Below are 12,764 nucleotides of genomic sequence, written 5' to 3'. Positions count from 1 at the left end.
CGATCGAAAGAAAGTTTCTGATATGATAGAAGAATAACAGATATGTTTCGCTAGGTACGCGATTCGTGCTGATCGATGTATCTCGATGATGTTTTTGTTTTCGTTTTTGTTTTCGTTTTTGTTTTCGTTTTTGTTTTCGTTTTTCTTTTCGTGTTTGTTTTCGTTTTTGTTTTCGTTTTTGTTTTCTTTTTTGTTTTCGTTTTTGTTTTCGTTTTTGTTTTCGTTTTTGTTTTCGTTTTTGTTTTCGTTTTTGTTTTCGTTTTTGTTTTCGTTTTTGTTTTCGTTTTTGTTTTCGTTTTTGTTTTCGTTTTTGTTTTTGTTTTCGTTTTTGTTTTCGTTTTTGTTTTTGTTTTCCTTTTCGTTTTTGTTTGTGTTTTTGTTTTCGTTTTTGTTTTCGTTTTTGTTTTCGTTTTTGTTTTCGTTTTTGTTTTCGTTTTTGTTTTCGTTTTTGTTTTCTTTTTTGTTTTCGTTTTTGTTTTCGTTTTTGTTTTCGTTTTTGTTTTCGTTTTTGTTTTCGTTTTTGTTTTCGTTTTTGGTTTCGTTTTTGTTTTCGTTTTTGTTTTCGTTTTTGTTTTCGTTTTTGTTTTCGTTTTTGTTTTTGTTTTCGTTTTTGTTTTCGTTTTTGTTTTTGTTTTCCTTTTCGTTTTTGTTTGTGTTTTTGTTTTCGTTTTTGTTTTCGTTTTTGTTTTCGTTTTTGTTTTCGTTTTTGTTTTCGTTTTTGTTTTCGTGTTTGTTTTCGTTTTTGTTTTCGTTTTTGTTTTCGTTTTTGTTTTCGTTTTTGTTTTCGTTTTTGTTTTCGTGTTTGTTTTCGTTTTTGTTTTCGTTTTCGTTTTCGTTTTTGTTTTCTTTTTTGTTTTCGTTTTTGTTTTCGTTTTTGTTTTCGTTTTTGTTTTCGTTTTTGTTTTCGTTTTTGTTTTTGTTTTCGTTTTTGTTTTCGTGTTTGTTTTCGTTTTTGTTTTCGTTTTTGTTTTTGTTTTCGTTTTTGTTTTCGTTTTTGTTTTTGTTTTTGTTTTTGTTTTCCTTTTCGTTTTTGTTTGTGTTTTTGTTTTCGTTTTTGTTTTCGTTTTTGTTTTCGTTTTTGTTTTCGTTTTTGTTTTCGTTTTTGTTTTCGTTTTTGTTTTCGTTTTTGATTTCGTTTTTGTTTTCGTTTTTGTTTTCGTTTTTGTTTTCGTTTTTGTTTTCGTTTTTGTTTTCGTTTTTGTTTTCGTTTTTGTTTTCGTTTTTGTTTTCGTTTTTGTTTTCGTTTTTGTTTTCGTTTTTGTTTTCGTTTTTGTTTTCGTTTTTGATTTCGTTTTTGTTTTCGTTTTTGTTTTCGTTTTTGTTTTCGTTTTTGTTTTCGTTTTTGTTTTCGTTTTTGTTTTCGTTTTTGTTTTCGTTTTTGTTTTCGTTTTTGTTTTCGTTTTTGTTTTCGTTTTTGTTTTCGTTTTTGTTTTCGTTTTTGTTTTCGTTTTTGATTTCGTTTTTGTTTTCGTTTTTGTTTTCGTGTTTGTTTTCGTTTTTGTTTTCGTTTTTGTTTTCGTTTTTGTTTTCGTTTTTGTTTTCGTGTTTGTTTTCGTTTTTGTTTTCGTTTTCGTTTTCGTTTTTGTTTTCTTTTTTGTTTTCGTTTTTGTTTTCGTTTTTGTTTTCGTTTTTGTTTTCGTTTTTGTTTTCGTTTTTGTTTTTGTTTTTGTTTTTGTTTTCGTGTTTGTTTTCGTTTTTGTTTTCGTTTTTGTTTTCGTTTTTGTTTTTGTTTTCGTTTTTGTTTTCGTTTTTGTTTTTGTTTTTGTTTTTGTTTTCCTTTTCGTTTTTGTTTGTGTTTTTGTTTTCGTTTTTGTTTTCGTTTTTGTTTTCGTTTTTGTTTTCTTTTTTGTTTTCGTTTTTGTTTTCGTTTTTGTTTTCGTGTTTGTTTTCGTTTTTGTTTTCGTTTTTGTTTTCGTTTTTGTTTTCGTTTTTGTTTTCGTTTTTGTTTTCGTTTTTGTTTTCGTTTTTGTTTTCGTTTTTGTTTTCGTTTTTGTTTTCGTTTTTGTTTTCGTTTTTGTTTTCGTTTTTGTTTTCGTTTTTGATTTCGTTTTTGTTTTCGTTTTTGTTTTCGTTTTTGTTTTCGTTTTTGTTTTCGTTTTTGTTTTCGTTTTTGTTTTCGTTTTTGTTTTCGTTTTTGTTTTTGTTTTCGTTTTTGTTTTCGTTTTTGTTTTCGTTTTTGTTTTCGTTTTTGTTTTCGTTTTTGTTTTCGTTTTTGTTTTCGTTTTTGTTTTTGTTTTCGTTTTTGTTTTCGTTTTTGTTTTTGTTTTCCTTTTCGTTTTTGTTTGTGTTTTTGTTTTCGTTTTTGTTTTCGTTTTTGTTTTCGTTTTTGTTTTCGTTTTTGTTTTCGTTTTTGTTTTCGTTTTTGTTTTTGTTTTCCTTTTCGTTTTTGTTTTCGTTTTTGTTTTCGTTTTTGTTTTCGTTTTTGTTTTCGTTTTTGTTTTCGTTTTTGTTTTTGTTTTCGTTTTTGTTTTCGTTTTTGTTTTCGTTTTTGTTTTCGTTTTTGTTTTCGTTTTTGTTTTCGTTTTTGTTTTCGTTTTTGTTTTCGTGTTTGTTTTCGTTTTTGTTTTCGTTTTTGTTTTCGTTTTTGTTTTTGTTTTCGTTTTTGTTTTTGTTTTTGTCCTTGTTTCTGTCCTTGTCTTTGTCTTAATTGGTTTTTGTTTGTACGAGACTAAGTCCAGCGGCATAATGCTCTTCGATCGCACACGACCAAGTCCAGCGGCGTGTCGCTCCTAGGGCTGTTGCGAATACTTAAAAGTCCCTACGGTCAAAATCATTGGGTTGCGACTCACCTTTACGAGTTGCTCGCTCGCTGCGCTCGCTCGGAATGTTATAGCCTTACCTAAAACCAATCCACCTTGCGTTCGTTTTTCGAAAAGACCGCGATTTTCCGATAATTTACAGACGCGCGGGATCGGTTTTGAGGTTAGGCTAGTTTTATAAGAGCGAGCGAAGCGAGCGAGAAGCTACATCAATTGCCGCGCTATAGTTATATATCAAATGTTCTTTACTAACAATTCTCACCGATCGAAAGAAAGTTTCTGATTTGATAGAAGAATAACAGATATGTTTCGCTAGGTACGCGATTCGTGCTGATCGATGTATCTCGATGATGTTTTTGTTTTCGTTTTTGTTTTCGTTTTTGTTTTCGTTTTTGTTTTCGTTTTTGTTTTCGTGTTTGTTTTCGTTTTTGTTTTCGTTTTCGTTTTCGTTTTTGTTTTCTTTTTTGTTTTCGTTTTTGTTTTCGTTTTTGTTTTCGTTTTTGTTTTCGTGTTTGTTTTCGTTTTTGTTTTCGTTTTTGTTTTCGTTTTTGTTTTCGTTTTTGTTTTTGTTTTCGTTTTTGTTTTCGTTTTTGTTTTTGTTTTCCTTTTCGTTTTTGTTTGTGTTTTTGTTTTCGTTTTTGTTTTCGTTTTTGTTTTCGTTTTTGTTTTCGTTTTTGTTTTCGTTTTTGTTTTCGTTTTTGTTTTCGTGTTTGTTTTCGTTTTTGTTTTCGTTTTTGTTTTCGTTTTTGTTTTCGTTTTTGTTTTCGTGTTTGTTTTCGTTTTTGTTTTCGTTTTCGTTTTCGTTTTTGTTTTCTTTTTTGTTTTCGTTTTTGTTTTCGTTTTTGTTTTCGTTTTTGTTTTCGTTTTTGTTTTCGTGTTTGTTTTCGTTTTTGTTTTCGTTTTTGTTTTCGTTTTTGTTTTCGTTTTTGTTTTCGTTTTTGTTTTTGTTTTCGTTTTTGTTTTCGTTTTTGTTTTTGTTTTCCTTTTCGTTTTTGTTTGTGTTTTTGTTTTCGTTTTTGTTTTCGTTTTTGTTTTCGTTTTTGTTTTCGTTTTTGTTTTCGTTTTTGTTTTTGTTTTCCTTTTCGTTTTTGTTTTCGTTTTTGTTTTCGTTTTTGTTTTCGTTTTTGTTTTCGTTTTTGTTTTCGTTTTTGTTTTTGTTTTCGTTTTTGTTTTCGTTTTTGTTTTCGTTTTTGTTTTCGTTTTTGTTTTCGTTTTTGTTTTCGTTTTTGTTTTCGTTTTTGTTTTCGTGTTTGTTTTCGTTTTTGTTTTCGTTTTTGTTTTCGTTTTTGTTTTTGTTTTCGTTTTTGTTTTTGTTTTTGTCCTTGTTTCTGTCCTTGTCTTTGTCTTAATTGGTTTTTGTTTGTACGAGACTAAGTCCAGCGGCATAATGCTCTTCGATCGCACACGACCAAGTCCAGCGGCGTGTCGCTCCTAGGGCTGTTGCGAATACTTAAAAGTCCCTACGGTCAAAATCATTGGGTTGCGACTCACCTTTACGAGTTGCTCGCTCGCTGCGCTCGCTCGGAATGTTATAGCCTTACCTAAAACCAATCCACCTTGCGTTCGTTTTTCGAAAAGACCGCGATTTTCCGATAATTTACAGACGCGCGGGATCGGTTTTGAGGTTAGGCTAGTTTTATAAGAGCGAGCGAAGCGAGCGAGAAGCTACATCAATTGCCGCGCTATAGTTATATATCAAATGTTCTTTACTAACAATTCTCACCGATCGAAAGAAAGTTTCTGATTTGATAGAAGAATAACAGATATGTTTCGCTAGGTACGCGATTCGTGCTGATCGATGTATCTCGATGATGTTTTTGTTTTCGTTTTTGTTTTCGTTTTTGTTTTCGTTTTTGTTTTCGTTTTTCTTTTCGTGTTTGTTTTCGTTTTTGTTTTCGTTTTTGTTTTCTTTTTTGTTTTCGTTTTTGTTTTCGTTTTTGTTTTCGTTTTTGTTTTCGTTTTTGTTTTCGTTTTTGTTTTCGTTTTTGTTTTCGTTTTTGTTTTCGTTTTTGTTTTCGTTTTTGTTTTCGTTTTTGTTTTCGTTTTTGTTTTTGTTTTCGTTTTTGTTTTCGTTTTTGTTTTTGTTTTCCTTTTCGTTTTTGTTTGTGTTTTTGTTTTCGTTTTTGTTTTCGTTTTTGTTTTCGTTTTTGTTTTCGTTTTTGTTTTCGTTTTTGTTTTCGTTTTTGTTTTCTTTTTTGTTTTCGTTTTTGTTTTCGTTTTTGTTTTCGTTTTTGTTTTCGTTTTTGTTTTCGTTTTTGTTTTCGTTTTTGTTTTCGTTTTTGTTTTCGTTTTTGTTTTCGTTTTTGTTTTCGTTTTTGTTTTCGTTTTTGTTTTTGTTTTCGTTTTTGTTTTCGTTTTTGTTTTTGTTTTCCTTTTCGTTTTTGTTTGTGTTTTTGTTTTCGTTTTTGTTTTCGTTTTTGTTTTCGTTTTTGTTTTCGTTTTTGTTTTCGTTTTTGTTTTCGTGTTTGTTTTCGTTTTTGTTTTCGTTTTTGTTTTCGTTTTTGTTTTCGTTTTTGTTTTCGTGTTTGTTTTCGTTTTTGTTTTCGTTTTCGTTTTCGTTTTTGTTTTCTTTTTTGTTTTCGTTTTTGTTTTCGTTTTTGTTTTCGTTTTTGTTTTCGTTTTTGTTTTCGTTTTTGTTTTTGTTTTCGTTTTTGTTTTCGTGTTTGTTTTCGTTTTTGTTTTCGTTTTTGTTTTCGTTTTTATTTTTGTTTTTGTTTTTGTTTTCGTTTTTGTTTTTGTTTTTGTTTTTGTTTTCCTTTTCGTTTTTGTTTGTGTTTTTGTTTTCGTTTTTGTTTTCGTTTTTGTTTTCGTTTTTGTTTTCGTTTTCGTTTTTGTTTTCGTTTTTGTTTTCGTGTTTGTTTTCGTGTTTGTTTTCGTTTTTGTTTTCGTTTTTGTTTTCGTTTTTGTTTTCGTTTTTGTTTTCGTTTTTGTTTTCGTTTTTGTTTTCGTTTTTGTTTTCGTTTTTGTTTTCGTTTTTGTTTTTGTTTTTGTTTTCGTTTTTGTTTTCGTTTTTGTTTTCGTTTTTGTTTTCGTTTTTGATTTCGTTTTTGTTTTCGTTTTTGTTTTCGTGTTTGTTTTCGTTTTTGTTTTCGTTTTTGTTTTCGTTTTTGTTTTCGTTTTTGTTTTCGTGTTTGTTTTCGTTTTTGTTTTCGTTTTCGTTTTCGTTTTTGTTTTCTTTTTTGTTTTCGTTTTTGTTTTCGTTTTTGTTTTCGTTTTTGTTTTCGTTTTTGTTTTCGTTTTTGTTTTTGTTTTCGTTTTTGTTTTCGTGTTTGTTTTCGTTTTTGTTTTCGTTTTTGTTTTCGTTTTTGTTTTTGTTTTCGTTTTTGTTTTCGTTTTTGTTTTTGTTTTTGTTTTTGTTTTCCTTTTCGTTTTTGTTTGTGTTTTTGTTTTCGTTTTTGTTTTCGTTTTTGTTTTCGTTTTTGTTTTCTTTTTTGTTTTCGTTTTTGTTTTCGTTTTTGTTTTCCTGTTTGTTTTCGTTTTTGTTTTCGTTTTTGTTTTCGTTTTTGTTTTCGTTTTTGTTTTCGTTTTTGTTTTCGTTTTTGTTTTCGTTTTTGTTTTCGTTTTTGTTTTCGTTTTTGTTTTCGTTTTTGTTTTCGTTTTTGTTTTCGTTTTTGATTTCGTTTTTGTTTTCGTTTTTGTTTTCGTTTTTGTTTTCGTTTTTGTTTTCGTTTTTGTTTTCGTTTTTGTTTTCGTTTTTGTTTTTGTTTTCGTTTTTGTTTTCGTTTTTGTTTTCGTTTTTGTTTTCGTTTTTGTTTTCGTTTTTGTTTTCGTTTTTGTTTTCGTTTTTGTTTTCGTTTTCGTTTTCGTTTTTGTTTTCTTTTTTGTTTTCGTTTTTGTTTTCGTTTTTGTTTTCGTTTTTGTTTTCGTTTTTGTTTTCGTTTTTGTTTTTGTTTTCGTTTTTGTTTTCGTTTTTGTTTTCGTTTTTGTTTTCGTTTTTGTTTTCGTTTTTATTTTTGTTTTCGTTTTTGTTTTCGTTTTTGTTTTTGTTTTTGTTTTTGTTTTCCTTTTCGTTTTTGTTTGTGTTTTTGTTTTCGTTTTTGTTTTCGTTTTTGTTTTCGTTTTTGTTTTCGTTTTCGTTTTTGTTTTCGTTTTTGTTTTCGTGTTTGTTTTCGTGTTTGTTTTCGTTTTTGTTTTCGTTTTTGTTTTCGTTTTTGTTTTCGTTTTTGTTTTCGTTTTTGTTTTCGTTTTTGTTTTCGTTTTTGTTTTCGTTTTTGTTTTCGTTTTTGTTTTCGTTTTTGTTTTCGTTTTTGTTTTCGTTTTTGTTTTCGTTTTTTTTTTCGTTTTTGATTTCGTTTTTGTTTTCGTTTTTGTTTTCGTGTTTGTTTTCGTTTTTGTTTTCGTTTTTGTTTTCGTTTTTGTTTTCGTTTTTGTTTTCGTGTTTGTTTTCGTTTTTGTTTTCGTTTTCGTTTTCGTTTTTGTTTTCTTTTTTGTTTTCGTTTTTGTTTTCGTTTTTGTTTTCGTTTTTGTTTTCGTTTTTGTTTTCGTTTTTGTTTTTGTTTTCGTTTTTGTTTTCGTGTTTGTTTTCGTTTTTGTTTTCGTTTTTGTTTTCGTTTTTGTTTTTGTTTTCGTTTTTGTTTTCGTTTTTGTTTTTGTTTTTGTTTTTGTTTTCCTTTTCGTTTTTGTTTGTGTTTTTGTTTTCGTTTTTGTTTTCGTTTTTGTTTTCGTTTTTGTTTTCTTTTTTGTTTTCGTTTTTGTTTTTGTTTTTGTTTTCCTGTTTGTTTTCGTTTTTGTTTTCGTTTTTGTTTTCGTTTTTGTTTTCGTTTTTGTTTTCGTTTTTGTTTTCGTTTTTGTTTTCGTTTTTGTTTTCGTTTTTGTTTTCGTTTTTGTTTTCGTTTTTGTTTTCGTTTTTGATTTCGTTTTTGTTTTCGTTTTTGTTTTCGTTTTTGTTTTCGTTTTTGTTTTCGTTTTTGTTTTCGTTTTTGTTTTCGTTTTTGTTTTTGTTTTCGTTTTTGTTTTCGTTTTTGTTTTCGTTTTTGTTTTCGTTTTTGTTTTCGTTTTCGTTTTCGTTTTCGTTTTCGTTTTCGTTTTCGTTTTCGTTTTCGTTTTCGTTTTCGTTTTTGTTTTTGTTTTCGTTTTTGTTTTCGTTTTTGTTTTTGTTTTCCTTTTCGTTTTTGTTTGTGTTTTTGTTTTCGTTTTTGTTTTCGTTTTTGTTTTCGTTTTTGTTTTCGTTTTTGTTTTCGTTTTTGTTTTCGTGTTTGTTTTCGTTTTTGTTTTCGTTTTTGTTTTCTTTTTTGTTTTCGTTTTTGTTTTCGTTTTTGTTTTCTTTTTTGTTTTCGTTTTTGTTTTCGTTTTTGTTTTCGTTTTTGTTTTCGTTTTTGTTTTCGTTTTTGTTTTCGTTTTTGTTTTCGTTTTTGTTTTCGTTTTTGTTTTCGTTTTTGTTTTTGTTTTCGTTTTTGTTTTCGTTTTTGTTTTCGTTTTTGTTTTCGTTTTTGTTTTCGTTTTTGTTTTCGTTTTTGTTTTCGTTTTTGTTTTCGTTTTTGTTTTCGTTTTTGTTTTCGTTTTTGTTTTCGTTTTTGTTTTCGTTTTTGTTTTCGTTTTTGTTTTCGTTTTTGTTTTCGTTTTTGTTTTCGTTTTTGATTTCGTTTTTGTTTTCGTTTTTGTTTTCGTTTTTGATTTCGTTTTTGTTTTCGTTTTTGTTTTCGTTTTTGTTTTCGTTTTTGTTTTCGTTTTTGTTTTCGTTTTTGTTTTCGTTTTTGTTTTCGTTTTTGTTTTCGTTTTTGTTTTCGTTTTTGTTTTCGTTTTTGTTTTCGTTTTTGTTTTCGTTTTTGATTTCGTTTTTGTTTTCGTTTTTGTTTTTGTTTTCGTTTTTGTTTTCGTTTTTGTTTTCGTTTTTGTTTTCGTTTTTGTTTTCGTTTTTGTTTTCGTTTTTGTTTTCGTTTTTGTTTTTGTTTTCGTTTTTGTTTTCGTTTTTGTTTTTGTTTTCCTTTTCGTTTTTGTTTGTGTTTTTGTTTTCGTTTTTGTTTTCGTTTTTGTTTTCGTTTTTGTTTTCTTTTTTGTTTTCGTTTTTGTTTTCGTTTTTGTTTTCGTTTTTGTTTTCGTTTTTGTTTTCGTGTTTGTTTTCGTTTTTGTTTTCGTTTTTGTTTTCGTTTTTGTTTTCGTTTTTGTTTTCGTTTTCGTTTTCGTTCTTGTTTTTGTTTTTGTTTTCGTTTTTGTTTTCGTTTTTGTTTTCGTTTTTGTTTTCGTTTTTGTTTTCGTGTTTGTTTTCGTTTTTGTTTTCGTTTTCGTTTTCGTTTTTGTTTTCTTTTTTGTTTTCGTTTTTGTTTTCGTTTTTGTTTTCGTTTTTGTTTTCGTTTTTGTTTTCGTTTTTGTTTTCGTTTTTGATTTCGTTTTTGTTTTCGTTTTTGTTTTCGTTTTTGTTTTCGTTTTTGTTTTCGTTTTTGTTTTCGTTTTCGTTTTCGTTTTTTTCTTTTTTGTTTTCGTTTTTGTTTTCGTTTTTGTTTTCGTTTTTGTTTTCGTGTTTGTTTTCGTTTTTGTTTTCGTTTTTGTTTTCGTTTTTGTTTTTGTTTTCGTTTTTGTTTTTGTTTTTGTCCTTGTTTCTGTCCTTGTCTTTGTCTTAATTGGTTTTTGTTTGTACGAGACTAAGTCCAGCGGCATAATGCTCTTCGATCGCACACGACCAAGTCCAGCGGCGTGTCGCTCCTAGGGCTGTTGCGAATACTTAAAAGTCCCTACGGTCAAAATCATTGGGTTGCGACTCACCTTTACGAGTTGCTCGCTCGCTGCGCTCGCTCGGAATGTTATAGCCTTACCTAAAACCAATCCACCTTGCGTTCGTTTTTCGAAAAGACCGCGATTTTCCGATAATTTACAGACGCGCGGGATCGGTTTTGAGGTTAGGCTAGTTTTATAAGAGCGAGCGAAGCGAGCGAGAAGCTACATCAATTCCCGCGCTATAGTTATATATCAAATGTTCTTTACTAACAATTCTCACCGATCGAAAGAAAGTTTCTGATTTGATAGAAGAATAACAGATATGTTTCGCTAGGTACGCGATTCGTGCTGATCGATGTATCTCGATGATGTTTTTGTTTTCGTTTTTGTTTTCTTTTTTGTTTTCGTTTTTGTTTTCGTTTTTCTTTTCTTTTTTGTTTTCGTTTTTGTTTTCGTTTTTGTTTTCGTTTTTGTTTTCGTTTTTGTTTTCGTGTTTGTTTTCGTTTTTGTTTTCGTTTTTGTTTTCGTTTTTGTTTTCGTTTTCGTTTTCGTTCTTGTTTTTGTTTTTGTTTTCGTTTTTGTTTTCGTTTTTGTTTTCGTTTTCGTTTTCGTTTTCGTTTTTGTTTTCGTTTTTGTTTTCGTTTTTGTTTTCGTTTTTGTTTTCGTTTTTGTTTTCGTTTTTGATTTCGTTTTTGTTTTCGTTTTTGTTTTCGTTTTTGTTTTCGTTTTTGTTTTCGTTTTTGTTTTCGTTTTTGTTTTCGTTTTTGTTTTCGTTTTCGTTTTTGTTTTCGTTTTTGTTTTCGTGTTTGTTTTCGTGTTTGTTTTCGTTTTTGTTTTCGTTTTTGTTTTTGTTTTCGTTTTTGTTTTTGTTTTCCTTTTCGTTTTTGTTTGTGTTTTTGTTTTCGTTTTTGTTTTCGTTTTTGTTTTCGTTTTTGTTTTCGTTTTTGTTTTCGTGTTTGTTTTCGTTTTTGTTTTCGTTTTTGTTTTCGTTTTTGTTTTTGTTTTCGTTTTTGTTTTCGTTTTTGTTTTCGTTTTTGTTTTTGTTTTCCTTTTCGTTTTTGTTTGTGTTTTTGTTTTCGTGTTTGTTTTCGTTTTTGTTTTCGTTTTTGTTTTCGTTTTTGTTTTCGTTTTTGTTTTCGTTTTTGTTTTCGTTTTTGTTTTTGTTTTCTTTTTTGTTTTCGTTTTTGTTTTCGTTTTTGTTTTTGTTTTCCTTTTCGTTTTTGTTTGTGTTTTTGTTTTCGTGTTTGTTTTCGTTTTTGTTTTCGTTTTTGTTTTCGTTTTTGTTTTCGTTTTTGTTTTCGTTTTTGTTTTCGTTTTTGTTTTCGTTTTTGTTTTCGTTTTTGTTTTTGTTTTCTTTTTTGTTTTCGTTTTTGTTTTCGTTTTTGTTTTTGTTTTCCTTTTCGTTTTTGTTTTCGTTTTTGTTTTCGTTTTTGTTTTCGTTTTTGTTTTCGTTTTTGTTTTTGTTTTCGTTTTTGTTTTCGTTTTTGTTTTTGTTTTCCTTTTCGTTTTTGTTTGTGTTTTTGTTTTCGTTTTTGTTTTCGTTTTTGTTTTCGTTTTTGTTTTCGTTTTTGTTTTCGTTTTTGTTTTCGTGTTTGTTTTCGTTTTTGTTTTCGTTTTTGTTTTCGTTTTTGTTTTCGTTTTTGTTTTTGTTTTCCTTTTCGTTTTTGTTTTTGTTTTTGTTTTCCTTTTCGTTTTTGTTTGTGTTTTTGTTTTCGTGTTTGTTTTCGTTTTTGTTTTCGTTTTTGTTTTCGTTTTTGCTTTCGTTTTTGTTTTCGTTTTTGTTTTCGTTTTTGTTTTCGTTTTTGTTTTCGTTTTTGTTTTCGTTTTTGTTTTCGTTTTTGTTTTCGTTTTTGTTTTCGTTTTTGTTTTCGTTTTTGTTTTCGTTTTTGTTTTCGTTTTTGATTTCGTTTTTGTTTTCGTTTTTGTTTTCGTTTTTGTTTTCGTTTTTGTTTTCGTTTTTGTTTTCGTTTTTGTTTTCGTTTTTGTTTTCGTTTTTGTTTTCGTGTTTGTTTTCGTCTTTGTTTTCGTTTTTGTTTTCGTTTTTGTTTTCGTTTTTGTTTTCGTGTTTGTTTTCGTTTTTGTTTTCGTTTTCGTTTTCGTTTTTGTTTTCTTTTTTGTTTTCGTTTTTGTTTTCGTTTTTGTTTTCGTTTTTGTTTTCGTTTTTATTTCGTTTTTGTTTTCGTTTTTGTTTTCGTTTTTGTTTTCGTTTTTGTTTTCGTTTTTGTTTTCGTTTTTGTTTTTGTTTTTGTTTTCGTTTTTGTTTTCGTGTTTGTTTTCGTTTTTGTTTTCGTTTTTGTTTTCGTTTTTGTTTTTGTTTTCCTTTTCGTTTTTGTTTTCGTTTTTGTTTTCGTTTTTGTTTTCGTTTTTGTTTTCGTTTTTGTTTTTGTTTTCGTTTTTGTTTTCGTTTTTGTTTTTGTTTTCCTTTTCGTTTTTGTTTTTGTTTTTGTTTTCGTTTTTGTTTTCGTTTTTGTTTTCGTTTTTGTTTTCGTTTTTGTTTTCGTTTTTGTTTTCGTTTTTGTTTTCGTGTTTGTTTTCGTTTTTGTTTTCGTTTTTGTTTTCGTTTTTGTTTTCGTTTTTGTTTTCGTTTTTGTTTTCGTTTTTGTTTTCGTTTTTGTTTTCGTGTTTGTTTTCGTTTTTGTTTTCGTTTTTGTTTTCGTTTTTGTTTTCGTTTTTGTTTTCGTGTTTGTTTTCGTTTTTGTTTTCGTTTTTGTTTTCGTTTTTGTTTTCGTTTTTGTTTTCGTTTTTGATTTCGTTTTTGTTTTCGTTTTTGTTTTCGTTTTTGTTTTCGTTTTTGTTTTCGTTTTTGTTTTCGTTTTTGTTTTCGTTTTTGTTTTCGTTTTTGTTTTCGTTTTTGTTTTCGTTTTTGTTTTCGTGTTTGTTTTCGTTTTTGTTTTCGTTTTCGTTTTCGTTTTTGTTTTCTTTTTTGTTTTCGTTTTTGTTTTCGTTTTTGTTTTCGTTTTTGTTTTCGTTTTTGTTTTCGTTTTTGTTTTTGTTTTCCTTTTCGTTTTTGTTTTCGTTTTTGTTTTCGTTTTTGTTTTCGTTTTTGTTTTCGTTTTTGTTTTTGTTTTCGTTTTTGTTTTCGTTTTTGTTTTTGTTTTCCTTTTCGTTTTTGTTTGTGTTTTTGTTTTCGTTTTTGTTTTCGTTTTTGTTTTCGTTTTTGTTTTCGTTTTTGTTTTCGTTTTTGTTTTCGTTTTTGTTTTCGTGTTTGTTTTCGTTTTTGTTTTCGTTTTTGTTTTCGTTTTTGTTTTCGTTTTTGTTTTCGTTTTTGTTTTCGTTTTTGTTTTCGTTTTTGTTTTCGTGTTTGTTTTCGTTTTTGTTTTCGTTTTTGTTTTCGTTTTTGTTTTCGTTTTTGTT

The sequence above is a fragment of the Bombus pascuorum genome, unplaced genomic scaffold, assembly GCF_905332965.1.
Source record: "Bombus pascuorum unplaced genomic scaffold, iyBomPasc1.1, whole genome shotgun sequence".
NCBI lineage: Eukaryota > Metazoa > Arthropoda > Insecta > Hymenoptera > Apidae > Bombus > Bombus pascuorum.
The sequence above is the reverse complement of the archived record's forward strand: the minus strand, read 5'-3'. Positions refer to the sequence as shown.